Source organism: Schistocerca serialis, chromosome 7 (assembly GCF_023864345.2).
Source record: "Schistocerca serialis cubense isolate TAMUIC-IGC-003099 chromosome 7, iqSchSeri2.2, whole genome shotgun sequence".
In the NCBI taxonomy this organism is placed as follows: domain Eukaryota; kingdom Metazoa; phylum Arthropoda; class Insecta; order Orthoptera; family Acrididae; genus Schistocerca; species Schistocerca serialis.
The window spans coordinates 360393725-360421293 of NC_064644.1; positions in this window are offsets into that span (position 1 = coordinate 360393725).

Consider the following 27569-nt stretch of genomic DNA (forward strand, 5'->3'; position numbering starts at 1 on the left):
GCCGTATTGTACTACGACCGAGGTGGGCTAAAGTCATGGGCTGATTGTCGTATATAACGTTAAATTGTGCCTTCAGTCACAACTAGTCGGGTACTGAAGTCTTACCCCAAGGCTCCCCACACCATGCGCCAGGACTGCCGCCGCTGTGCCTCCCCAAAAAGTCAGTAAGAATGCGATCTCTCTCCAGGTCGCCGCCCTCCTCTGGGGCAATACAGAACTGTGATTCATTGCACAGCACAATGCAAAGCGAGATGTTACCAGTCCATGCTTTCTGGTCATGCCACCACAGAAAACGCAGCCGTTTGTACTGTGGTGTTAACAGCAGCCTACTCTTGGGACGGTAGTTCACTAACCTGGTAGCTGTTAATCTCCGACCCGTAGTGCGGGGTGACACAGATTAACTGGTTGTAGCACAATACGGCGATTCTCCTTTGTGGTGGTCAAACTTTGTCGACTGGAACCTTGGCGACGAGTGTGCCTGCCCTCACGTTGCAATGCAGGCCAACATCAGGCCACTTTCACATCCGAATCCCTCACAGATCTGGATATTACTCGATGCCAAATCAAGAATCACAGTGATGCTCCTTCGAAACTCTGTCACGTGTTGCTAACGCTGTCCACACGAGTAGGCGGCATCTGCTTGCCCTTAACAGTGTCACTCAACATCTGAAGCTGTTCACGCCCTTTCTACCAGGTCTGTTAACTACACATAAATGAATACTGATGGACTCCCGCAGCCGTTCTATCTGTCACAAAGAATTGAAACTCTAATCAATTACAATCCGCCAATGTTTTGTATTGAAACGAACAATCGCAGTTTGCTAAGCTCAATGATATAATTATTTGCCAGAACCAAACATCGCATTTGTGTCTTCATGAAAATCTTTATTCGGTTGTATTCTGTTTTGCGGGAAAAAGTGAAATACGAGAAGTCTTTTTCTACCTGTGGTTCTTCTATTTCTGACCGCGATGCTACAGGGTGACGCATGTTTTATGTTCTGTAATCTAACTTTAAATAATAATTCGTTTGAACTTAAGAGCATTTTTAGTCATTAGCTATGTGACTGAGGTTATTAAATCATATCGTCTAAAGCCTTTATGCATGTTTCAGCCTGTTAAATATGGTAATTGAAAGTGGTCTGTTTCGTGTCGCAACGATCCCGCACCATAAGCGCGCCATTCTTTCCAGATTTCAACGTACATCATTCAAACCGTAGTGTGTAATGTGAACCAAGTCCGATCATTATTACTATTATCATGCAAATCATTTCTCGCATTGAAATTTAACATAAAGCTCAGTCTTGTGCCACCAAACATTTCCGCTCTCCAACAACAACTTCTGGGCCGGATGATTGAGTTTCATAAAGATATCAGAAATTTAATCAGTTCGAGATTGAGCCGTGCTGCGGCTGCCTTTGGTCCTGTTTGTAGGTTTTCGCCCTCTGTTGGATGCCAGAAGGTATTGTTTAGTTGGCATGGTTGCGGTTGCTTGTCTTCTTCTCGTGTTTACTGGCGCCACTCGGTTTCACAAGCGTTGCCTGTCCGCTAGTCGTAGCAGCGGCGGTTATCGATATGTAGTAACTGTTGCCCTATATTTAGGGCGACGTCGTTGGTTTTCCGTCTCGTTTGTGTGTGCGAGTTTGATTGGGGGCAGAGGAGAAGCCAGGTCCGTGCGATGCGCATGGACTGCCGGATGAAAGGGCTGTGGTCACAAGGGTGCACGACCTCGTCGTAAACAGGATCCAGCAAGATTTAAGATGAGTGCATTTCAATACAAGTAGAGAAACCTCCACCATTGTGATATCTCGCTATTCTCTTGTGACTTGGGTTCGTGTTGCGAAGAGTGCTTGGGGAAGGTGGATCTGATTTCCTCGACTTCTTATTACTATTTTACTTCATCTGTGACAATTTGTTAAGTTTAACCAGAGCTAATTTTTATCGCCTGGAGGCTGCTAACGCCCCAGTTACCTGCCCTGGGGGTTAATTTATGTTACAGCAGTGTACGCGTCCTCACCTTGCCGCTGCTGTCAGGTAATGTGTGTAGTTTTGACAGCTTTCTTGATTGTAGGCCGGTTGGTGATTATTCTGCTCTGGGGGTAGTGATTCCTTTCTCGTTCTGGGAGCTCTAAACACAGTATTCTGGTAGTGCTGACCGCTGGTTCTGGCTTTGGCCCATTGTTCCATGGTTGCATTTGGTTTATCGGACGTCACGTAGCTTCAGCAAGATTATCATTAGTCATTTGATAGACTGCCACTAGTCTGGGTTACCATCTTGTGAAGTGAATGCAAATCTAGGCTGCCTATCTCATCGGTCGCGAAAGTTTTGGTTGCCGGACCTTCTCAGAGGTCGATTCCTGGAGCACCGTGTGAATCAGTTCCTTTTTTTTTTAAATTAGCTCTTGCTATTGTATTTGCTGTTTTGCATTAGGTTTCAAAATTTTTTAAAAATATTATTGCCGTTCCCGGCGTGCAAGGCCTTCAACCGTGATTGTAGTCGCTTGCCTTAAAGTTCTAATTTGGTATTTGTATTTACACAGTAAGCCTTTAAAACCTTATTTACTGCCTTTTCTGGCGTCTGATGTCGTCTGCTGTTTTTGTGGCTACTTGTCTTTAATATTTCAATACCTGTAATTTGTAAGTTGCAGCGAGTTTTAAACAATTCTTTATATATTGCCACTCCTGGCGTGTAAGGCCACCTGCCCAGATCACAGTGGCTTGCTTTTAAAACATTATCTGCTGTATCTGTATATAATGGTGATTTGCTTAATTGTAACCCGCTGAAAACACTATTATTTACACAGCTGTTTATTCTTTTGTTAATAATGTGTGGTATTTTTTTTAGTTATTGTTGAGTCTGGAATCACTGGTTTAAAATAAAATGTGTGTAATTGTAAAAGGCAACCAACAGTAACTGATTATGGCCCCGTCCACAGTCGTAACCGAGTCCTGCCTTCCCTTGAGTACCAGGTCGCAGAGATACTAGATGAGACAGGAGAATTTTACTACAAATCATTAATTCTAAAGCCAACATTTGCATGATTTTAATAGCATCTTACTCTCGGCAAAATTATGTCGTTTCGTGAAAATTTTATTTCTAATACTAGAACATTTAAACAGTCACGCAGGTGAAATAAATTCAGCATTACGGTGTGTGTTCGATTGACATTGACATCTGAATACAACTGTGAGTGCTTCACCATCTTCCGTTAGGTAATGTAATCAAATACGCTTTATATTATTCTTGATTTCCATATTTGTTCGTTAAGATAATTAGTGACAGCCAGCATGTTATTTGAGTCCATGTTCAGTGCACTGGGACCAATAGATCTTTTTAGAAATTACTGGAAATGTTTGGAAACGATTGGAAAAATGTAGCGTCTAATATAAGAGGCCAATAACACTAGAACTGGCTGGATGAGCCACGACATCCATACTTAAAATGGGATCTACAGCTATTTTCCAATGTAACGCCAATACGCCGAAAGTTTGCAATGCCACAAGACAGTGTGTAAATAAAGCCTGTAAGAAACTCAGGAAAACAGCAGATTTTATCCTCCAATACTAATAGAACTATTGAATTCCCCCCTCGGCCAGATGTTCGCACCACTGCGGGTCGCGCCCTCCGTTCGCGCTAGTGAACGCGAGTGTCAGCGAGTTGGCGGACGCAGCACCTTGCTGAGGCTTGGTGCGGCACTGCGGGACAGCTCAGGACGGTCGGGAGTACGGGCCTTTGTCGGGCATATCATCTGGGAGGCAGATCGGGCTGGTGTGGGAAGCAGCTGACGAGACAGCAAGGTGTAGCCGAGGGCTGGGGATTGCCACTACGGCTGATCTTGTATGTTGTCGTTGGACAGGCCTTTGATGTGCCTAGTGAGAACTATTCCGTGAACTGGTGGACGCACGACTGCTGGTCGGGAAAGGAAACACGATTTAGCGAGCTAGGAGTTGAGATCTGTGAGCGAAAGTGAAAACACCCTGAAGGAAGCTCAAGAGTGCCGTCTGGAGTCAGAGTGGATAGTGTGGGAGTGCAGCGAGGCAGTGGTGCTGAGAATGACGAAGACTTGGTGTGGCCTGCTGTCGATACGACGCTTCATCTGGCAGGAGCAGTGGACGGTGTTCTTCTTTGTACGTCCATAAGATACAGCAGTTAGGAGCGATGTTGAGCTACTGGAAGCCCTTCTAGCTAACACGGTTAGAAGGTAGTGTACGTGTGTTGAGGTACTCACAACTCCGGAGAGTACCGCACCACAGTCGATTAAGCAGCCCTCGAAAAACTCGTAGTACGGCAAGGTGTACGGTTTGGCAGTACGAACCACACCGAAGTTAGGCAGGGCCCGCACTGCCAACCCATAGACATCACGTGTGTGGGCAGTGATTGGTCGATGCTTCGTTAAACACCGGAGCACTGAGCCACGGCGGACTGTTCTCTTCTGTTGGCCGAATCGTATACAGTCGCCAGTTACCGCCGTCTACAAGATGCAGTGCCCGTCCATCGTCTCCGATATTTAGATTCCGCAGGCATCATAGTCCAGCTCAGAGGCACACTGACAGGACTTAAATATTTTAGAGGAATTGCAATAATTTCAAACATCCAATTGTGCTGCACATTTCACAAGAAGAAGCATAATTTAAGTCGAGTATTTTTCATATATAATAATCATCATTTTATTACTAATTGTTGGGAATCTCTCTGATTGAGGCTAACCTACTCAGTCCCTCTGCATTTCAACATATAGTGCCATTTTGTCGTACTAACCGTTGCGTATGTACTGTCAAGGTTCTAGACGATGAAATATGGCGAATTTGTTGTTGGGCCGGTAACTAGCGAAGCAAAAATGGTTCAAATGGCTCTGAGCACTATGGGACTTAACTTCTAAGGTCATCAGTCCCCTAGAACTTAGAACTACTTAAACCTAACTAACCTAAGGACATCACACACATCCATGCCCGAGGAAGGATTCGAACCTGCGACCGTAGCGGCCGCGCGGTTCCAGACTGTAGCGCCTTTAACCGCTTGGCCACCACGGCCGGCAACTAGCGAAGCAGTACGCTGTCCGATTCAATTGTATTTTGGTGGACAACGGCAAGGAGAAAATGTGTTTTGGGATTAAGTCTTCTTGCAGTCTGTTTTTGTGTTTGTCTTGTTATTTCATGTACGTTGAATAATGTGATTCTGTCGATTGCTTATATATATCTGTGTTATCTGTATAGCCATTGCCTTACTTAGGCAGGTTGTTTAGCAACAGAAAAGTCGCTGACATCTACCTGCCAGGCCTCCTGCAGTCGCCACAGCTTCTGGAGGCCGATATGAGACGTGCAATACGGAGTAAACATAGTTGCAGTCGTAGGCACCTATTTGCGTCCGCGTGGTACGTGTCCATCTGGCGCCACATCTACGTTCCTCCGCGACGGGTACCTAGGTCGACACTCACCCCCTCGACAACCAGTTCCGCTCGGGTTTACAGACTGACTCTCAGCCGCCTCGAGTCTGAGCTTCGGATCATTGCACATGCCACTGCTGCCACCCATCAGACAGTGCCGTCTCACGCCGTCATGGGGATCACCAGATACTGAACGTCCGTCAGCCGCTCCCGTGCCTGGACTTTCGTCTCGACGGCGCAAAGGCTGACAGCCTCGTGGTGCAGTTCCTCCCGGCTTACCACCACTTCCGATGATCGTGGACCTCACTATACTTAGCATCCATCGTCAAGATGACCCTTTCACTTGTACTCAAAGTGGACTTTCGTCCTCTGAAGCTGTACCGAGTTTAGAATACAAAGAACTGCAACGGGCGAATATAATCTCTATCAGCCTTACTGCACTTAAGGTGTCAGGCATGTTGTTACAGCAGGCTGTATTTTGTTCCCCTTAGTAATGTTCATCGCTGAGGAGCCAAACGTTATACTGGATAAATGTATCATGTTCAGGTTTGGTGACAGAATATTAACTTGTGCCCCTTTAAGGGTCTTTTATGATTTAGGGGCAAGAGTTAATTTTACTCAACATTACTTTCTTACATCAGGTGACTGGATTATTTAACAAATATATGTGCTAATTGGTGGTTGTGCTTCCTCATTCATGCCTTCCTTTTATTGTGTGGTACATATTGTCAATAATTTGTGTCTGATTGCGAGCCCATGCTCACACAATCCCTAGCCAAATTCCACTCCCATCGAAACTCTGCTTCACAACACATTGGAAGGAGTTTTCTTCTAACTTTAGGAGATTATAACTTTTGGCGAGGCGTGGGTTTACGTTTTCGATTAACACGCGACAGAGACGCTTTTACGACGTGCTATAAAGCGTTTTTGAGACCACCAAGTTTACCACATGAACAACTTTGTGTTAATCATGAGTGGGTTCACTAGAAAACTTGTTTATTTCTGTTTTCGAAGTGAAAACTAATATTATTCATTATCGAGATGCGTGTTAAATTGATGTTCTAGTAAAACTGTAAAACGTTTTATAGGTGCATTCTAGTAATACATTCAAAACACTTAAATCAAATTAGTATCAGTTAGGCTAAGAGTTACATTTATTTTCTACTCTAATGGAAACTTGGGATAAATAACTAGGCTGCGCTGTTAGGTAAAAACTCATTTAAACTGGGCTACAATTTGTTAGTTGTGATCACATTTCAGCTTTCGTTGCATATCCAGAAGAATCATTGCAAGAAGTTCATATGCATGTTTGTTGCCGGTGATGATCAGCCGGCCGGAGTGGCCGAGCGGTTCTAGGCGCTACAGTCTGGAACCGCGCGACCGCTACGGTCGCAGGTTCAAATCCTGCCTCGGGAATGGATGTGTGTGATGTCCTCAGGGTTAGTTAGGTCTAAGTAGTTCTACGTTATAGGGGACTGATGACCTCAGAAGTTAAGTCCCATAGTGCTCTGAGCCATTTGAACCGATGATGATCAAAGACTATGTTGTATTAGGTACACGAAAAGATCCATTTGGATTTAGTGGGATTTTTGGGAAGTGAATGTGTCCTGTTTGGAGATGGATAGTATCTCTTCTAATTTTCGTACTTAATATGATGCTGGAACTTCCAACTTTTTGGTCGCTACATTGCTCCTACAAACCCATTGCAACTCCTTTAATACAGAACTATAACTCCAGATATGATGTATGAGAACTTAAGTCAACGTCTCCACGTCGATTTATGCTGTCACAAAAGTACAATGATGAGCCAAAACATTATGGTCACTGCCCACTGCCAGACTGAATGCCACCTGATGGTGATGTGGGCATGTGATGAGGTAAGAAAAGTTTGCAATGTGTTTGGGGAGTAAGTGCAAACATTTTTGTTGGTTGCTGAGGACAGTGCACTAAACAGCAAAACATACACATTTACTTAGTTTGCAGAGTAAATAATTATAGTTATTAGGAGTAATATATTTTTAGATTGGTTAGTACCTGCAAGCACTTGTGACAAGGAAGCCATTAATGCTTATTTTCTGCTGGGCAACAGGTAAAGTGTGGACACGTGGAAGCAAAATGATTAATCTATACTGACAGTCACAACACTCAGTGGTGCAGTTACGACCACGCAGAAAACGTTAGGTCGTAAACCATGTGACGTTTGTCGGGAGACTGCTTGATGCAGAGAAAACACAACTAACACATTGAAGTGGGTTCATATTAAGGTAACAATGATTACAATGTGTAGCTTATATCCCTAATCCCTGTATAAGCAGAGCGGAGACGAATGGGGAACCATTCTAGTGACGATACATTCCGCAAATATAGTAAGTGACAAGGTGATAAACGTACAATGCACATCACAGAATGTTGGAATGGAGGCTTGCCCACTTTGATCGGCTGGATAGATGGCGATTTGAGACAGATCTCTCAGGAGGGTACAATGCTGGTGCAAGTTCATGTGTATCACAGCATGCTGCTTAGTGCACATTGTTGAAACGGTGCCCTAAGTGCACCGATGTCGATCCAACAGCATCGTCAATTACGATTACAGTGCACACAGGGCTATAGAGATAGGACCGTGGATTAACGAAAAAGTGTCTCCTGGTCAACTGAATTGCATTTAGTGTTGTGTTGCGTCCGTCTGGTTTGGCAGATAAGAGACGTTTAAATAGATTGGTAGAACAAAGTTTGTTTAACAAGAGAGAATTTATTATATTACTTCCATGGGGATGCGAAGCCTGTATGTGTTTAATAAAGGAATATATTGCCCGTTGTAGCCTGTATTGTGCTTTATCAAAATCGTGGACACGCTTAATAAAGCACAATACAGCCTACAATTGGCAATGTATTCATTTATTATAAATGTGGTGTCTGATCTGTTGGACATGTCCGAAAAAACAGACACCACATTAATCCTGCATCCACTATGAATCAGTCCACAAAGAAATTAGAGACATTAGCTACCAGTGGGCATTAATTTATATTAATGTAACAATTTGAAAATTTGTGCCAGACTGGGATTCGAACTAAAGTTTGGTGCTGACCATGCAGATACGCTGACCACTATGCCATCCATACACAGTTGATGGAGTGAGTAATGCGGCTAATGAGCAGGGGCACTACATTGGTAGTGTGTGGAATAAGTTGAGAATTTGGGTGTGATGGGCGACGTGTTATTGTAGGATTCAGCAGCAATTACTTTCAGTCCAGTGGCCTGCGAAGGAGACCAGCGACGTCTATCAGTGCCTGTGATGTCGTCTGGTGGTCAGGCTTATCGCGGACAAAATGTGTCTGCTTGCGGGAAGGCTGGCCCCTAGGAGTTATACAGCCATGTGTGTCAGGCACAGCATTTACTGTTGCCCGAGTAGGCCCAACGCCTACCCACAGCATGCTACACTCTGTCAGTGGTCGTGTTACTGGATCATCCAGGCGAACTATTGCTCAAAACACGCACCGTACCACGGATGCACGCCAGTCGGAGCACTATCATCACTTGTGGACTATATCGACATTATTACGGACCAACTGTATCCTTTCATACTTAAGGCTTCCCCCAAAAGTGATGGGGGCATAAGTGTCTGTGTCACTAAATCATATTAGAGTTGTTTGAGAAGCATGATAGAAAACTCACGTTATTGTATCTGTATCAAATTCACCTGATCTGAATTCGACGGAACACGTAAGTGTGGTATCGGGTATAAGCTCCGCTTCCATGTACCACTGAGCCATAATTTACGGGAAACGTGTGACCAGTGTTTACACATTCAGGAACCTACTTTGCGGCGGAAATGTAAGGTATTCTTGATCACAATGGCGACAGTGAACCATCCGTTTCTATGTGAGAATGTGTCGTTAATATCCAAGCTAAAATTAAGAGAACATCCACGAAATACAGAAGGTCCATCGATGAGGGCGTGGGCTGCAACACTCTTCACTGGGATGCGGTTTTTCTTGTCTCCTGATGTAGTAGTAAGTTCAATGTTTTCTATATTTTTGTAAACTGTTGTGCGACGACGACGTCGATATCTTCGTACGGCATGTTGGCGGCGTTCAATGCAGTTGCCTGTGCAGCAGCTACACACAGAATGAGCGTAGTTTACAAAAATATAGAAAACATTGAACTTACTACAACATCAGGAGACAAGAAAAACCGCATCCCAGTGAAGAGTGTTGCAGCTCATGCCCTCATCGATGGACCGTCTGTATTTCTTGGATGTTCTCTTAATTTTAGCTTGGATATTAACGATACATTCTCACATGGAAATGGATGGTTCACTGTCGTCATTGTGAGAGGTGGTAGCGGAGTTTCTAGTGTACCTGGACTTGAAAGTTTTAATGATAGAGATGTAATTGCCTATCGTACCTACCATATGTTTGAAATTGCTAATAAAGACTTTGGTAAATCTGCTTATTATTCTACTTCTCCACTTGTATTGTATACACGTAACATGTAATTCACTGAAACCACAAACTGAAATTATAGCATGCAAATATTATCAAAAACTGGCTCTTACGCTAATCTGTTCATTCATAGCAACCGGCAGCCCATAAACACACAAAAGAATGTTACACAAGCACTTCCGTCAACAGCTGATCCAGTACATTAAAAGCAAAACATTCTTCATACCTTGAATTCCGAAGACAATCCCCTCCTCCAGTCTTAAAATTAACTGCCAGTGGTGACTCTGCCGTAAAATAATCAACAATAACTTTATTTAATGTTACTAAAGCACCTCTTAACAAATACTTGTCCGAGCGTGGTGGCGCAGTGCTTAGCACACTGGACTCGCATTCAGGAAGACGATGGTTCAATCCCGCGTCCGGCCATCCTGATTTAGGTTTTCCGTGATTTCGCTAAATCGCTCCAGGCAAATGCCGGGATGGTTCCTTTGAAAGGGCACGGCCGACTTCCTTCCCCGTCCTTCCCTAATCCGATGAGATCGATGACCTCGCTTTTGGTCTCTTCCCCCAAACAACCCAACCCAACAAATACTTCCATCATATATAAGACACCAATATAACAGAATCTGATTTAATCAACATATTTTTAATAGATGAGACAGTGCGTCCCGTAAATTCCATAACTGTGTCTCTGGGCGATTTCCAGACATGCCATGCATCCAACTGAACAAGAATCAATAGTCTTTCACTTGTAATACTGACACCTTTGTCCTCCCAGATCCATGCCCCAGCAGGGAGATCGAGGATTCATAGACAGGAACTCATACGATGCGAGCTCGGTACGGCATTCTACTACAGCTTCTCACTTGCAGCGTCGATAGCAGAGCTTCAGAAACTGTAAAACTGCATGGAACTACCCCACTGGGCAATGGTCTAAAATCAAGTGGCAACTGGATGCTCATCAACACTACTCGAATCAACCACTGGTCATAATCAAAAGTGTCTATCGTTGTACCACTTCACCTGTGTATAACTTACCTAAATTCACATATTTTATGATTCCATGCAATTGTAGTTCTGTTACATAAGAACATATGGCAACGATCAACGGCTTACGGCAGCACAACATCATGAATTCACTTACGAGGAGAACATGGCAAGTGATGTAAGGCGATTTCGTAGAAACTTCGCTCAATGGAAGAGGAGCTTATCCGTAGATACTTGACTGCTTCTAAGAAACGGACGGTCACAGATTTCGTAGTAATTTACATGCCTTTCAGGGCGCGAAAGTTTCAGCTGATGTGGTGGCATAGTTGCTTGCGTTGCGGTCCCTCAGTTTTGCATTCCATGTTCGAAAACAGATTTTCTTTTTATTTACTTTTTTCAATTATTACTACACGAGTGTTTCTTATCAACTAAAGGCGTAAAAGGCGTTACAAGTGGGTTTCACAATAAGTGTCATACACATATTATATAAAATAATTGTAATATAAATATAATATTTGCCTGTTGTATGGTATTTTCAAGGGCTACAATCTTTTTAATTTCCCATGTGCTTATATTTCATTATTAAATATCAAGTCATAATTAATTCTTGTTTTTTATTCTTATGTTTATTCTTTAGGGAGATATGCTGCATTCCGTCGGAGGATACCGATAGTAGAAACGTCAATAACATATGAATTTTGAACACCATTAGCATTGTGTGAAGACAACACCGTGGGATGAAACTTCCTGGCAGATTACAACTGTGTGCCAGACCGAGATTCGGGACCTCTGCAATAAGCGGGCAAGTGCTCTATTATCTGAGCTACCCAAGCACGACTCACGACCCGTCCACACAGCTTCAATTCTGCCAGTACCTCGTCTCCTACATTCCAGACTTCACAGAAGGTCTTTTGCGAACCTTGCACAACTAGCACTCCTGGAAGAAAGGATTTGCGGGGACATGGCTTAGCCACAGCCCGGGGGATATTTCCAGAATGAGATTTTCACTCTGCAGCGGAGTGTGCGCCGATGTGAAGCTTCCTGGCACATTAGAACTGTGTCCCGGACCGAGACTCGAACTCGAGACCTTTGCCTGGCAGAATTGAAGCTCTGGGGGGGGGGGGGGGGGGCGGGTCGTGAGTCTTGCTTGGGTAGCTCAGATGGTAAAGCACTTTCCCGTGAAAGGCAAGGGTCCCAAGTTCGAGTGTCGGTCCAGCACACAGTTTTAATCTGCTAGGAAATTTCATATCAACGCACACTCCGCTGCAGAGTGCAAATCTCATTCTGGAAACACAGTGGCATTTCTTCGTATGAATCTCACTCGGTAAAGAAACTTCGTTAACATTTCCGAAGATTTCATGCGTTGGCAATAATTTCGTGCCAAACCTCGCGTAACGGAACATTTTACCGAAAACTGGGACTTGCAATTGATTATCAGTCAAGATACACTACACGAATTTTACAGAAAACAACTTCAAATAATTTTCTCATTCATTTATTGTTTCTTTCTGTTTTATTAAATTTATTCACCAAAGATACAATTAGCAGACAAAAAATACATAACATTATTTCAATATGCACTGGAAAGCATTGGTCTAGTCATCTATGAACATTGGTAGATGAATGGAAAACAAAATTAAAAATAATAATCGAATTTCAAGTACGGGATGCAAAATGAAGAGGCCACAACGCTAACCCCACGCCACGATTTTAGCTGCGATTATTGCGCAGTGAACGCTTGTTTTGAATCTTGTTCCACTGGGCGAAATTTCTGGGAAAACGGTTGTGGTACTTGCCGTGTTCTCCTCGTTAGCGAACTTCAACCTTCACCCTTTCCGCCGTTACTTACCACAGCGTGGTAAACAAGCTTTCTATTGTTGTCACTTGGTGGCTCCATCCCTCACTGCCACGCCGCCTCGCAGCTTCGTCTCTGAGGAAAATGACGCAGGTCGCGCGGATCCGGACTGAGCGCCTTAACCGCGAGACCACCGCGGCCGGCAGACACTAATCAGTAGCGAAACCCCAATCGATATGTGGAATCGTGCCTACTAGTAAGCCTAGGACTTCTTAATCCGTGCCACGCAGAATAGCTGCCGTATTGCGTTCTAAAGGTGGGCCAGCACGCTATTATGCAAGTGGTCGTAATGTTTTGGCTTATTAGTGGCAGTTTCATTAGAGCGTGCAACGCAGCACCAAATGATCCTGTGTTCGTTGCAGTGAGTGCACGAGGGACAAAGCAGCAGATGTACCTCATTTAGTATCGGTATAGGCCGCGGCGCTTTGGCTAGTGATTTCTGCGGCCCGGCAGTAGATGTGCCAGCGAAGCCGCGCGTCGCAGCGGGCTGGCGCCGGCGCTCTGACAGCCGGCTTAGCGGCGCAGAGCTCAGAGCAGAGCCGGAGGGGGGCATCGGGCGCCGTCGTAATTGACGCGTAACTCCCGGACTCATACGGACGTAATTAGGGCGGATTCCGCGTTGTCAATCCCCCGGTATCAGCACGGATTCCTCTCTGCTCACTTCCCTCCGCTCCCAGTTGCCTAACCGAGAGCGGGAGGCCTCCTTACCATTTACCGTCTCCCTGTCACCAGTGTCCACAAAGACGTGAGATAATTAGGTGAATTATGAGGAATTATAATTCCTTTCTCTCCACGTCGCCCCGTCGCTTACATACTTATTTCGATGCACATTGATCGCAGACGGGAAAGTCATTAAACTTAAATTAATCAAAGAACTACTTTATGTGGAATATAATAATTCCAATTCCAAAGAAAGCTGGTGTTGATAGCCGTGAAAATTACCGAACTATCAGTTTAATAAGTCACGGCTGCAAAATACTATCACGAATTCTTTACAGACGAATGGAAAAACTGGTAGAAATCAACCTCGGGGAAGATCAGTTTGGATTCCGTAGAAATGTTGGAACACGTGAGGCAATACTGACCCTACGACTTATCTTAGAAGAACGATTAAGGAAACACAAACCCACGTTTCTAGCATTTGTAGACCTAGAGAAAGCTTTTGACAATGTTGACTGGAATACTCTCTTTCAAATTCTGAGGGTGGCAGGGGTAAAATACAGGGAGCGAAAGGCTATTTATAATTTGTACAGAAACCAGATGGCAGTTATAAGAGTCGAGGGGTATGAAAGGGAAGCAGTGGTTGGGAAGGGAGTGAGACAGGGTTGTAGCCTATCCCCGATGTTATTCAATCTGTATATTGAGCAAGCAATAAAGGAAACAAAAAAAGTTCGGAGTAGGTATTAAAATCCATGGAGAAGAAATAAAAACTTTGAGGTTCGCCGATGACATTGTAATTCTGTCAGAGGCAGCAAAGGACTTGGAATAGCAGTTGAACGGAAAGCAAAACGAGGAGGATGGAATGTAGCCGAATTAAGTCGGGTAATGCTGAGGGAATTTGATTAGGAAATGAGACACTTAAAGTAGTAAAGGAGTTTTGCTATTTGGGGAGCAAAATAATTGATGATGGTCGGAGTAGAGAGGATATAAAATGTAGACTGGCAATGACAAGGCAAGCGTTTCTGAAGAATTTGTTAACATCGAGTATTGATTTAAGTGTCAGGAAGTCGTTTCTGAAAGTATTTGTACGGAGTGTAGCCATGTATGGAAGTGAAACATGGACGATAAATAGTTTGGACAAGAAGAGAATAGAAGCTTTCGAAATGTGGTGCTACAGAAGAATGCTGAAAATTAGATGGGTAGATCACATAACTAATGAGGAAGTATTGAATAGAATTGGGGAGAAGAGGAGTTCGTGGCACAAATTGGCAAGGAGAAGGGACCAGCTGGTAGGACATGTTATGAGGCATCAAGGGATCACCAATTTAGTACTGGAGGGCAGCGTGGAGGGTAAAAATCGTACAGGGAGACCAAGAGATGAATACACTAAGCAGATTCAGAAGGATGTCGGCTACAGTAGGTACTGGGAGATGAAGAAGCTTGCACAGGATAGAGTGGCATGGAGAGCTGCATCAAACCAGTCTCAGGACTGAAGACGACGACAACAACAACAACAACATGTGGAATAGCGAGTTCTGTGAACAGGTGGGAGGAGTCACCGTGAGTAGTCCACCTGGTCCAGTGCGTGCGAAAATTTTCATGGAGCATTTACAAAACTAGATAATGTTTTGGCACTTAAGGTATGGCACAGGTACACGGTCTTGTGGAACCACTGTGAGGAATCACCTGGTGGCTTCCTAAGACATCTAAACAGTCTTCATACAAACTTTAAGTTTGCTGTTGAGGTAGAAAATGATCAGAAGCTATCCTTTCTAAACGCGCTGGTTACGAGGAATGGTGAGAACCTTGGCAACAGCGTGTGTCGAAAACTGACAAAGACACACCTGCATGAACTTTTAAACCAGTACTGAAGTCAGAAAACGGAAATGATTGCTTCAAAGTACACGCAAGACGAAAATATGAATCGCAGAACCCTGGGAACCTGATGCAACATTATGAATGCATTCTGAGGTGCAGGGCATACTACACCAGTTGCATAAGAAGTTTCACAATACATAACGATCGACAAAATGACTCGCGAAAGAAAAAATGGCTGGTACGGCCTCTCTGTCATCTCCACGGTGATGGACATATTTGGCCATAAAGAATACACAAGTGGAGTAAAAACTGTTTAAAAACAGACCAAGAAGATCAATGTCTTAGATGGGCAAAGGATAAAAAAGACCTACCCAAAATGTAGTGTTTAAGGTGGCTTCATTATTCTCGTAGTGCACGCTACATTTTATCTTTATATTTTTCTCCTCTAACAGTACTCCACAGGCCTATTAACATAATGACTGGATAACTGAGGTGTTCTTTTCGTAATTCCAAAATGCATATGTAATTCAAAATGTTGTTGGTGTTCAAGCTAGTGAACCTGTATTTTTCTGTTTATTCGCCATAGCACCCTAGCAGAGAGCGACGGCAGAGGGGTGCAAGCATTCGTCCTCCGCCATAAACGTGTAGTGCCAAATGGACTTCAGGGCCGATGCAGTCTCCACCCTTGCGCCTCTCCCTTCTCGTGGCTGGTCATGTCAATGCGATGGGAACTAACGCACCAAGTGGCTTGAACGCATGCGTGCAACGTCACGACGCCCAAGTCGAGGAATGTTGCCTATACTTAAAGAAAGAGGAAGTTGGAAGTTTTCCGTGGGAACAGCAAGAGAGGGCGCCTCAACGACTGCTCTGTAACGTGGCTAGAAAGGTGGTTGCTTTCTGCCAATGTCTTCACCCACAAAATAAACAAAAGGTCCTATTCTTGTTGATGCTCTGTCGTGATCTTAAAATATCATTGGGGTGGTGGTCGCAATCTTGGCGAAACTTGTCTTGGATGGCACTCAGATTCATTTCCGTTATTAATAGATAACCTGCAGCATATTCAAAAACTGGATCGAGAAGTTAAGATTTCAGACTCACCCCGTCTTCTGCCTGCACAAACGATCCTATAGCTGGCAGCCTCAAAGGCCATACACGAGAAGATGGGGCAAGTACGCTATTAACTGCCACTCACAGCTGGTCCGCTTGCAGAGGAGTACTAGAAGTTACTTGGTGAGATTCGACCAACCATGTTTTTCTGTGGAATAGTTCAGCGGCCGTGGTATTTGTTAAGTTTGCGAAGTTAGTCGTTTCGGTAACTGATGACCACGCTTAGTTGTTTGAGTTGCAGTATGCACTTCGCATCTGTGAACGGTTTTTGTTTGTCTGAATTCATTTTTTAATTAACAAATCCCGATTTCTCGAAGTACCAGCAGCTGACTACATTGAAGACATCGACAAGAGTTCGATCTTTGTACCACACCAATAGATGGCTTAAACAGCAATTTAAAAACGCAACAGAGTGGTAAATTAATTATTGTCCACATGTAAGATGTTGCAAATATTCCAAAACTGCAGTATCACAAACCTAATGCAGGAAGATCCACCCTTTGTATTCTGTCCCAGATCATACATGCGTGGATCCACACCGAAAATTGTCCAGGAATTATTGTGTAGCTCGATCCACAACAAGCTTTACTGGGGACTTTACGCTGGTTGATCCATCCTGAAAAGTATCCCTAGATGTACCATGTGATGGTACGCTATTCCATGATATACCACAAGATGGATCCAGCCTGAACAATATTCCTTGACATAGCAGTGGCAGATCCATATTTCGGACTATGCTATATTGTCAAGAATTGTTTTGTGTAGATGAATCCACCCAACTGCTATTCCAGCCTTGGGGCGGGTGGATCTGCCCCGAACAATATCCAGGATGTGATGCATGCTTTAGCCAGTCCAAGCAATATTCCCTGATATACTGGATGCTGGATCCAGCCTGAGAAATATTCATGGACACTGCGTTGGCAGATTTACATTTCAGATGCAGCTCCAGACCCATCACAGGTCGCTGCAAATAGCCCCTGCCGCCGCTATTGCCCCAATGATGCCTCCAGAGTCGGTGGAGGGATCTCAAAGCACTCCCACCTCCAGACTCATCGAGACGACTTTGGACTGCATTGGCACTACAGTATAAACTTATATTAAGGATAGATGTCTGCTTTTATATCTCAAGTCGCACAGACTATAGTGTATCTACTGCTGCACTGATCAAATGATCATTAACTTGAAATTCACTAGGTAGTTCTGCTTACCTATGAGTGACGTCAGGTGCCTTGTTTATCTTACGCGTATGAAGTTGCGCCATTGGTTATAATGTGTTGTGCTAGCGTGACAGGAAGAGCTGCTGCCTTACTATTTACCATTAACCAAACATAGATCGAATGGGTGTGCTGGTTGCCTGATGCCTAAATCCTGGCATATGACATCATATACGATGTCTGGTGCATGTCACTTGATGCCTGCACTCTGATGCCTGACACACGATGCCCAACGCCCAGTACCTGAGAGCCCTGTGAGATGATGATGATGATGTTTGATTTGTGGGGCACTCAACTGCGTGGTTATCAGAGCGCGTACAAATTCCCAATCTTTGCTCAGTCCAAACTAACCACTTTCAACAATGATGATGAAATGATGACGAAAACATAAACACCCAGTTATCTCGAGGCAGGTGAAAATCCCTGAGCCTGCCGGGAATCGAACTCGGAACCCTGTGCTCGGGAAGCGAGAACGCGACCGTGAGACCACGAGCTGCAGACAGCCCCGTGCGAGCCAGACAAATGCATATGCACAGTAGTGATACTGAGCTAGAAGTTCACAATTAGATTGCAAGTACAAGCAAGTTTAGAAGAAGGAACTCGAGGTCAGAAGTACCACCATCTATGATTTTTAGGTTCTGTAATAGTGGGATGTATTAAAAAGTCATAAATGATAAAAGACCCTCAACTATTAGGAAGGAAGAAGAAGCCAACTTACGAACGCTTTGGTTTGTGGTTATTACATGAGACCACAGACAATCTTGTTACTGATATTGGTATTATAAATTACACCAAACACAGTACACGTAGTGGGAAGAATTTAAGTGTGCTTACACTCCTTACGGAACTCTTTTGCGATGGAATTATGGTTCTTATAATATGTGAACAAGTGAACTGTCAGGAACAATAGAGAAGGGACAGTCTGTAATGTTAAAGAAGGAGATGTGTGGATCATTTAATTGTTATGTACGTAGTAAATTCTCCAAGACTGTCAATGCGAGATGTGGTATTAAGGCAAAGCTACCTTTCCTACTACACGGGAACGACAGTGTGACAGGAAAAGAAATAGAGGGAAAAATTTTCAAGGACGCACTGGAAACCATTTCGGGGCAATATAAACATCCCGTGGCTACACCATGTAACGTGGAGTTAACCGACATTAGAATATATGTTCTAACGGTAGAGGTGTCTAGAATATTGCAGCAGATTAATGTAAACGACCATTACCTTTTGGATTTGGACTTCACGCCAGATTTTGCTGGTATTTTTTAACAAAGTGGAAATGTCCTACTACCTAATATCAAGCTAAAATGTTTGCTTGGAAAGAGACTGTCAGGGAAAGAACAATGTAATTGCTGACAACGATAAGCTACTAGGAATACATTGCATGCAGTACAGCTAATTTTGCTAAGCGTGAGACCCACCTGTTCTCTAGTTGCTCCGGCGGGTTCCAACAGGCTCAGTGTCAAGCCGTCGGTGCTCAGGTTCCCATCATTGGCTGATACCAAGAAGAGTTTTGTGGACCCGACCTGTGTCTCAGGTTGTTTTGCGGACCCGACCTATGTCTGAGGTTGCACCAGCAGAAATGGTATTACTTTGCTGAGTCGTCAGATTTCCGATTCTACTGCAACAGCTCGTGATTCAGAAGTGTGCTTTGTGATTCCAATTCACGACAATTGTATAACAGGTTCGAATCCTGCCTCTGGCATGGATGTGTGTGATGTCCTTAGATTAGTTAGGTTTAAGTAGTGCTAAGTTCTAGGGGACTGATGACCTCAGAAGTTAAGTCCCATAGTCCTCAGAGCCATTTGAACCATTTTTGAGGGGAGCGAGTGATGGCGGAAGGGAAGGACTACGTGGATACATATAAACGCACCAGCTGTACTAGTTATTAGTGCGATGTTGCTGCTCACAAGAAAATTTTATTTGCGCGACTACAGTTCACATCGTCTGAATGTTGGCACCTTCCCTGACATAGGGTTAAGGCAGGTGGTGTTTGAAATAGAGGACGTGGTACGTCATAAGGAGGAGCAACTCACGCAAATACAATGCCTGTGCGATAGAATATTGTACATTGAGAGCGAATTAACCAACTGATTTAGGCCAACATTGATGTCTTCCCCAAAAGGAGCGTCTTAGCGCTTCAACAGTAAGTGGCACTACACTTACGGTACTGGATCGTATGACAACATATTGTGTATTACTGAATAACAAAGTGTTGAAAACATTTGAGTGCTATGGGAGCTGATATTTTTTTCTACTGATCAGCTATATCCATTAAGTGTTAATCTGAAGAATGCGTTCGATGCTATTGGGCATGCTGTTATCCAACACTGACTGTGTGTTGGCTATGACTTGAGTGATTTATAAGAGGCCATGGGCAACATGCATATAGAATTTAGCATTCGTGAAAGAAAATTATTTGTCAAATATTGCCGTTAGATATGTGGTTGAGCAGTGTGCGGCTCGCATTCCTGGCTTTTTTTTTTGTATTTTGTCACATCGAGTAGTCCCTTGTTTCTTCCTTACTTACTGGCGTAACGAAGTTGCTGGCTTGCCTCCTTGAGTGGCAGCAGCAGTGGCGGCGCTCATCGATACTAGTACTGTCGTACTATCTTTGGTGTGACCGCTAGTATTTCCAGGTGTTGGTGGTGTGTGTGGTGGTCAGTCGGTGGGGACGAAGCAGCGAGGAAGTCTCCACGGCGCGTCACCTAGCCAGGTCTGCTGTCGGCGTGCAAGTGCTGTCGGATCGTGGGGCGCTAGCTGCGAGAGCGACAGAGTTCGTTGCCCTCCGAACCTGGACGCTGAAGTTGAGTGATCAGTTAACTTGTTATGAAACCTCAACTATTGTGACATCTCTTCGTTCATTTGCCGGTTGTTGCTCCCTGGGCCGTTCAGGCTAGCAGCAGCGTATGATGCGTTGGAGTCGGCTAAATCTTGCAGCCTTCTTCCTATATTGTGATTAATTATTAAATTGACTGTTACTTGCCAGTGAAGTGCACCAGTGGTATTTTCTGCCCTGTAGCCGTTAATGCCCCAGTTACCTCCCCTGGTCGTTAGCGTAGTTTTTCGGCAGTGTGCATTTCCTCATCGTGTTGATGCTGTCCAGCACAGCGTGTAGTTCGACAGCCTTTTGAGATGTTTGGTTCATATTTTGCTTAGAGTGTTTATTGTTCCCTAGGCTGTTTTTAGACGCCAATTTCTAAAGAAGTAGTGCTTTTCATATCTTTGTCCTCAGCCAATATTTTCCATCGTTGTGCCATTGGTCGGATGGAAGGGAATTGGTTAAATTGGTCGTTGGTACTTGGGTCGTCCCTAGTTTGGGTTGCCATCCGATTATTTAACTTCAACTCTTCGCTGCCTGTCTCACCTCACCTTACGTTTGAGCTACCTTCTCAGGCCAACCCTTGGAACACTTCTGAGCAGCACTTGTTCTGTTTGTTTTAGATTGTGATTTTCATTTCTGTCTGAAGTATTGTGCGAGGCCTTCAGCCGTGTATTAATTTAGTTCTTTTTAAATGTTACATAATGGCCTCCAGCCATGTTAAATTAAAATTATGAAGATTGATTTTATTTTAAAAAAATATTTTTCCTTAAAATTTGTTATATTTGAAACTGTTTGTAATCCAGGTCCTAAGCTGTTAGTTGTTCGATGTGTGATGTGTGGCCTTCAGCTGAGGATTTTTTGTGAACCGCTTTTAATAAGGCCTTCAGCCGTGTGTATTCTTTAAAACAATTTCTTTTATGAGAAGCAATGAGTTTATTTTAAATTGTTTCTCTGACTTGTTGTTCAGGCCTTCAGCCGTTGTTTCATATTTGGTTGTGGCCTTCAGCCATGCAATAAGTTAATATTTCTTTAATTAGGCTTTCAGCTGTCCTGTTGTAAGTTTAAAAAGAAAATTCTTGATTAGAAAACTGTTTATTAATGTGTTTTAATTATAGTTGTCCTTCAGATGTGTAGTGTAGGCCTTCAGCCGTTGATTGTTTTCAATTGCATGTTTTCTTAAGGAAAATTTTTACTTTCTATTTTTAATAGCTTTTGATTTCTAAGCGAGGCCTTCAGATGTTCTTGTTTTTGGTGTGGTTTTGGGCCTTCAATTCAGAAAACATCTAACGTTTTCTTTAACTAGGCCTTCAGCCATATTGTCTAATTGTGATCTTTTAAAGCAATGTGTAAGTATGTAGTTCTTCGAAAAATAAAGTTGTTTGTTTGATTGTGCAACTCACAGTAACTATTTACGGCCCCATCCACAATCGTAACGTTATCTTGTGTGCTCTCTGAGTACCTACCAGCCAGGTTTCAGTGGTTTTGAAGGAGGAGAAAAAATAACCATGTATTGGAGAATGTGTACATACATGGAGAAAGGTGTAATAAACTGTTATTGTTTTAAAGATAATGGAAAAAAAGTGTAAAATTTGCTTCCAGGACGAGCTGGGTGTAATATTCCACTTATCGGTACACGTTACTGCCTGTGTTAAACGTAAACTCTCCATTTCCTTGTGTGTTGCTTGTTGGGAATCTATCTACAGTTAGAGTACTCATTCTTTGTAATTTAGACAGTAACAGCAAACAGTGTTTTTTTTTTAAAAAAGATGCTGTACTGAATGTCTCAATCAAATGCAGCAACGTTCAGACTATGTGGTAGAGACCTTATTTGAAGATTCTCATTAGCAAACAGTATTTACGTCGTCAATGGTGTATGCTACTATTGTGATGCAAGTTAGTAGGCTTTTAAAGAGCTGTATACGCGAACTTTATGATGTATTATATGTAGAATGACATGTTTTGATGGCACTTTGTCAGCAATATCGGCTTGTTGTCGATCACAAACACCGCTCTAACTCTACCTTCCTGCTGCAGTCAGATCGTTTGCGGCACATGACAACTGGATGACAGATGATAATTTAATGTCACTCAATTATGGAAAGTCCCACGCATTTTGTTGGAGCACCCAATCCGGTGATGTGTCTCCCACACTTGTGTATTGTGAACGTCAGTTCCGCTAGCAATGGGTTGGAAGCCCCTCTGCTGTTTGTCTACTGCCATACAGATAGACCATCAACTATATCCTAGCTGCTTATAGTTATAATAAGCTGCACTGAGTCAGACAGAACTATTATATTAAAACGAGGGAAGCTTTGTTCTTCACAATACCGTTGGTGGTACAGTCTGTTAGTTGCTATTGGTACTCTGTCACACAAATTACGGAATCTGCCATTAAATTATCCCATTACATTTTTAGTCCCCGATACTTTTTTACGGAATATGCTATGACACCATTAATTGATATAGAGCGCACATATTCCACTTCGGTAAACTAAGCTTTAAATTTACAACAATGGAAACAGTCAGCTTCGGTAGTTCTATGTTTTATGGGGTAGAAGATATTATTCGGTTGGTGACGACCCCACGCATATACAGTGACACTGGGCTTGTACTATACGATAATACAGTTAGGGTTGACTGTTTAACGTGGGTGACTTCCAGTTGTAACCTGAAATTTATATATTGTAGGAAAATGAAACTCCTATAGCCATCCTTACTGCATGATCTTATCCATTGTGTAGCTACCAGTTTCAGTGCTTCAATACGCCATCTTCAGGTCTTAGTTGATGCTGAAGGGGTTATCGTGATCCGTATATACGCTGAATCAGCAGCCAACGTAACTGGATTATGCAGACTGCCTCTAACTGTGATGTCAGCACTCCAACCATCAACTATTGGCAGTTCATGGTTGGAGTTCCGACATTAATTGCACATAGTCTGCATATTCTAGTTATATTGGCCACTGATGCAGCGTATACAAGGTGAGTCATAAATAAGGAAAAATATGTCGTGCAAATGGTCACACACTGAGCTACAAACAAATTCGTTTCCCGCATGTTGCTATCTCAATAAATGACAATGCAATTGAATGGTAAAAATCTGGACTTTTGGGTGTTATTTTGGGCCGACATTGGCCAAGGGGACAGATCGGCAACAGGGCACAACACGAGAGTGTTGTAGGTATCCTAGCCACTCACGAGAAGGCGAGGCATGCGGCGTCAAGCGACGGTCTGCGTGACACAGTGAGCAATGACAGCGCGCACATCTATCTCGTACAGGTTACGCTGGCCTGTATTATGTATCGTGGTTAGTTGGCATAGGTAATGGAACGTGAGGAGGGGCTGCACTACTGTACATGCATCTTTTATAATTTGGTTTTTGTGTCCCAGACTTAGTTTTAAGAAACGAGTACATAGATGCAGAACACGAAATACAATTACGTAGGTATGTGGCGGTTAATACAAACAAATACAATACAGCCGTAAATATCGAAATTAACATAGAAACACATGACCAGAAGCTGCAATGGCGGTTTATAAGTACTGTTTGAAATGACGGCCACGATGTGTGTGGCAAAGTTGAACTCTTCGGAGGAAGGATTGCTGTACACAATCCAACATGTCTCTGTCTCTTTGCGTAGTATCATAGGCATGTTGTATTCTGCGTTGAAGGGTGTTGACATCAACAACATTTCCTTCATAGATCACAGATTTCAGATGGCCCCACAAAAAGAAATCCAGTGGATTCAGGTCTGGCGATCTTGCTGGCCATGCTACAGGGCCTCCACGACCGATCCATTTCGAAGGGAAGGCATTGTCCAGGTGGGGTCGCACTGTGCCGCTGAAGTGAGTGGAGGCACCACCATGCATGTGCCACATGTTCATACGAGAGGCCAAACTAACGTCTTCCAACAATTCCGGTAATGTAGCATCCAGGAAACGCAGATACCGCTCTCCTATAAGCCTTTGTGGTACGACATGTGGCCCTATGAGATGGCTCAAATGGGTCCGAGCGTTATGCGACTTAACTTCTGAGGTCATCAGTCCTATGAGATGGTCATCAATAATACCACACCAGATACTGACACCGCATCGTTGTTGGTACCCTCGTATCACTGTGCTGTGGGTTTTCTTCCGCCCACTCGTGCCAATAATGCGAATTCACTATACCCTCCTTCGTGAAATAGGCTTCGTCGGTGAATAGCATTGTTCGTGAAAAATGCTGGTCGTGGGTACGACGCCGTAGGATAAAGTTGCAGAAGTCCAGCCTCCTCTGGTAGTCTCCCGGCCTGTACCTTCTGCATGCGAAAGGGATGGTAATGGTTTCTATGGAGTACTCGCATAACAGTACATTTTGACATTCCGACCGCAACGGCGAGAGACCTGGTGCTTATTGTTCGGTACTCCGCAACAGATTGTAACACTTTCTCTTCGTCGTCCGCACTGTACGTCGACGGTCGGCCACGACCACTATATCCTGGAGGTGCACCATACGACCTCAAGTGTCTGTACACAGAGTAAAACGTTTTTGCTGATGGAAGGCGCCGGCTAGTAAACCTCTCGTGGTACAGTTACCTTGCAACGTCAGCTCTTCAAAAATGGCTCTGAGCACTATGGGACTTAACATCTGTGGTCATCATCCCCTAGAACTTAGAACTACTTAAACCTAACTAACCTAAGGACATCACACACATCCATGCCCGAGACAGGATTCGAACCTGCGACCGTAGCGGTCATGCAGTTCCAGACTGGAGCGCCTAGAACCGCACGGCCACACCGGCTGGCGTCAGCTCTTCCATCTGCATGCCCTTAGGTGAGGTGGATGTCGGCGTATTCCTCGTCTGTGCAACTTGCCACAGTACTGTAGTACCACTGCGACGCGGCCGTTATCAGCTGTCGACACGGCGAGTATCGGGCAGAGTGAGCAGCGTAAAGGTGTTGTAAACACGTCATGCTCGCCGCGGTTTTACTTCCGCTGTTGGCCACTCTTCACGCTTACAGGACACACATTCCCTAACATGGGACTGTACATTCCGTTACCAACGGCAACGTGTGATTCACAAGTTCTGATACAACTTCACATACATTACGATGGGATTTGTTCTTTCCCGTATCTTTCAAATGCTGGCAGATACACATCAGCTCATTGGTGTGTAATGTATTGTATCTATGGGTGAATGACATGTCGTGATCGTGAGGCTCGTCGGTATCTCCTTCAATGATTAACAGGTGTTTTTGATTTTCGTACACAGTACACCGAGGAGAACGAAATTAACAACGGTGCGTCACGTGTTACGCATAGCAGCATGCGATCCTCGACATATTTTTCCTCGTTTATGACTCACCCTGTATATGGAGCACGATAACTCCTTCAGCATTAACTAAGGCCTGAAGATGGCGCATTGAAACGCTGAAACTGTTAGCTACACAATAAATAAGGTCGTAAGGACGGCTGTAGGCGTTTCATTTTCTTACGTTATATAAGTCTTACGCTACAACTGGAAGTTATCCGCATTAAACAATCAACCCTAACTGTACTATCGCATAGCATAAGCCCAGGTGTCTCTGTATATGCGTGGTGTCGCCACCAATTCAACAGTATCCTTTACCCTGGAAAAACTCCATAGAACTACAAAGCTGAGTGATTCCGTTAATGTAAATTTAAAGCGTAGTTTCGTGGGGTGGAATCTATGCGGTGTATATAAATTAATGGAATCATAGCATATTCCGCATAAGAGCTGTACACTGTACACTACAGTTTCATCATATATTTAATCACTTGAGATGAGTTACATAAATGTTTTTTACTGTGGTTGTATGTGAGTGTTTTAACTTTAGTTAATGGCTCCATTTCTCGTGTCTGTAGCCAACCACCAATCACATCACAGTACGAGTAATAAGACAATTATCACAAAAACTAACAGCTCTTCCTCTCTTGATATTAAATTTTAATTAATTATTTAATGTGTGGTATCTTGATTGCGCCATTTTGTTGTAAAATTTATAATATAATAGTAGTCACCCAGCAGCTACTTATGCCAGCGCTACAGTGTCAGTCCGATGCCTCACGGTCAAATAAAGGGTGCTCCTAATTAGAAAGGGGCTAACTGCCTCAAACGAAGTTGTAGCGTTGTAGTATCCACAAGGAATTTATCAAATGACATAAGTCTTCTGGCTGATAACGGGAAGACCGAGAATCCCCACTGAAAAGAATGAGTAGCAAACTTCGCGTAGAATGTAGATAAACAGTAAATAAAGCTAAAGCGGAGGTGATACAGTGCGGTAAAAAGGAGAATTACCACATGCTTTACATCAGAAGCGAGGAAGACATGTTAAAGGAAGGAAGCAAGGAAGACTAAATTTTAAAGTCCGATCTAAGCCTTTTTAACAGAGATGTATGACTAACCTGGTTTGGAAAAACCACGACAAAGCAAAATGTGGCTGCTCGGAAGGATATTTGAGCTGCTGTTGACCTGAGTGTGAGTCCACTGTCGTATCACTGCTCCATTTCAGTCAGTGAATGCTTTTAGGATGTGATGCTATAAATGGATGCACAGACTGAAATGCGCCATACTGCAGTCCACGTGCAAAGTGTTCAATTTACTTGTGATGAAATCAACTCCATGAGCTACTTTTTGCAACGCTGGGGAGTGAGGGCGATGTTCTGACCTTGTGAGCGCTGCCTGAATCTGCTGAAGACTTTCCATCAAGGACTCAAGAAATTCTTCGTTAGAAAATGAAAATCGCATCCTCTTAGCTAATAACTGTAGTGTCCTGCGGTTGGCAGGAAAGAACTAACGATCAACTAAAACACCTCGTTGGCGAGCACTAATCTCCAAAAGCAAGAACAACAAGAAGCAGATATCCTTGTGGTGGCAAGAGGCAGATAAGAAGTACAAGACAATGAAAAGAAAATAATAACCAAAATACAACTCTACAAAATTACCAAGATACAACTTCCTACTGACGGCTACGACGAGTGTCTACTAGGCTAGAGCCATCATAGCTATTGGCGGGAGCTGTCCTAACTGTGGGTACACATTGCCGGTCTGACTCTGCTGGTGTGCTTATAATGCTAATTCGGCAGAGTGCTATACATAGTAACATTAGTTCCAACTGGTGGATCTCTGTCACACTGCTTTTCACGAAGTAGCTCCATGTTTATGCGGTAAGTCTGTTGTTGTTTACATCCACTAGCGATGTTTCGAGTTGAGCTCTTAAAGGGAGGACGGCAGTCCACCGTTGTGCGGGCCCTCTAACTGATAAGGGGCGGCTATG